This window comes from Trichechus manatus, unplaced genomic scaffold (assembly GCF_000243295.1).
Source record: "Trichechus manatus latirostris isolate Lorelei unplaced genomic scaffold, TriManLat1.0 scaffold00044, whole genome shotgun sequence".
In the NCBI taxonomy this organism is placed as follows: Eukaryota; Metazoa; Chordata; class Mammalia; order Sirenia; family Trichechidae; genus Trichechus; species Trichechus manatus.
In genome coordinates this window covers 8,503,392-8,505,092 of record NW_004443980.1, presented here as the reverse complement: position 1 = coordinate 8,505,092, position 1,701 = coordinate 8,503,392, and the positions used below count along the sequence as shown (strand labels likewise).

The 1,701-nt window shown below is 53.7% G+C and overlaps 1 pseudogene across 1 annotated transcript; it reads right to left on the bottom strand.

Annotated features, from left to right (window-relative positions):
- Positions 1 to 531: 531 nt before the first annotated feature.
- Positions 532 to 1,258, bottom strand: LOC101350556 (rab effector MyRIP pseudogene; annotated as a pseudogene). The gene has a single exon (XR_001121489.2). The product of XR_001121489.2 is annotated as a rab effector MyRIP pseudogene (transcript).
- Positions 1,259 to 1,701: the final 443 nt, after the last annotated feature.

Sequence of the window (1,701 nt, the reverse complement as noted above, 5' to 3'; positions counted from 1 at the left end):
ATCCCAGAGTTCTCAGCAGAGCCCAGGGAACACTGAGGACATGTAAGAGCCTTAATTCCTCCCCAGCAACGAGGAAAACTGCCCAGGTGGAAAACATGACCACATTATATACCACGTGCTGTGCTACAGGCTTAGCTGCCCCAAGTGGGCACACACCAATTCAGAGGTATGGGAGGAAGAGTTGACCTGCCATGCAATAGCCAAGAAGCCTCTGGACAGCACCATGAAACCTGCAGATCCACTAGGCGCTGCTTAAAACAGTTACTTGTTTCATCCAGCCTGTCCATGCTCTTCCAGCTGGGCAAAGCGGGCTCCTCCCTCGGGCACTGGCCCCGGTCCCACAGCTGCCTCCAGGTCCCCTCCTGGGAAGAGGTCTTCAGGGCATCTTCTGCAGTGAGCAAGCAGGCAGACTGGGACCGCCAGGGGGTGGCGGAGGCTCAGGGGCCTCCTGGGGAGACTGTGGTCCCCTCATCAGCTGCCTTCACACCACAGCTCTGGGACTGTGGCCACTCCGGCTCGTCTTCTGCTTGCTGCTCGCTTTTGCTCTTCTGCTTCCTTATGATCTTTTGCAGGATAGTTGTGGCCAGCTCCTCTGTCAGCTCCTCCTTGTGGTCCCGCAGGTAACCAGCCTTGTTCTGCTTATCCAGCCTGTCCCCATAGGCTTCTGCTTTGCAAACTGCTTCTTCAATGGCCTCTTCAGCCACTCATAAGGCAACACCCAAGGTGTCCATCATGCTATGTCCTTCTGATTGCCTATAAAATGTTGAATCACTGCCTGAAATGCTTTCTTCATTTTCCGGGTTTGCCTCAAAAAAGTTTCCTCCTAGATTGTCGAGGCATGCTCCACTCTCTAGCTGGTGTTTCCTGTACAAATTCTTCAGGACCTTGGCACTGCCAAAGCGTTTGAAGCAGCTCTTCATGTTATTGTAGAACCATTCCAGAGACTGGGTCTTTAGAAGCCTGGCTTGCTGGCAGACGCAGCAGATCCAGACCTTCTCTTGCTTCTCGTAGGAGCAACAGCTCTTGCAGACGTTGAACTTGCAATCCCCACAGAGGCGCTTGGTGTTGACAACGAAGGTGAAGGGGGAGCGGCAGCGCATGCAGCAGTGCTCCACGAACTTCCGGTGCTTGGAGAGGATGCTGCGCTTGCTGCCTTCCTCATCCAGCTTCGGCTTCATCTCACTTCTGAGACTGAGGCAGCTCGGCTTCTTGTGTCCCTCGTCTCTTCAGCTTCTGTTTCTGTTTCCTGTGGCCTCTTGACCCTCGGGCCTCATGCCTGCATCTGCCCTGCTGGGGCACGTGTTCCAAAGCTCTGTAGCTCCACCGGTAAGTGCCCGGAGGCACCCCACTCCACCAGGAAGCCTCCTGCACACAGGCACTCAGCTCTTGCTCCGTGGGTTGGCTCCAGCGCCGTCTCGCACTGGTCTCCTGGTTCTGCTGCTGTAGGTTCTCTGCTGCTGCTGGTCCTCTGTCACTGCCACACGTCTATCCATTCAGTTTTAAAACCCCTTCCACATTTTAGGTATCTGTTAGAGCAGCCCCCACTCTCTCGGTACCAAATTCTGTCTTAGTCATCTAGTGCTGCCATAACAGAAATATCACAAGTGGATGGTTTTAACGAAGAGAAGTTTATTTCCTTACAGTAAAGTAGGCTAAAAGTCCAAATTCAGGGTGTCAGCTCCAGGGGAAGGCTTTCTCTCT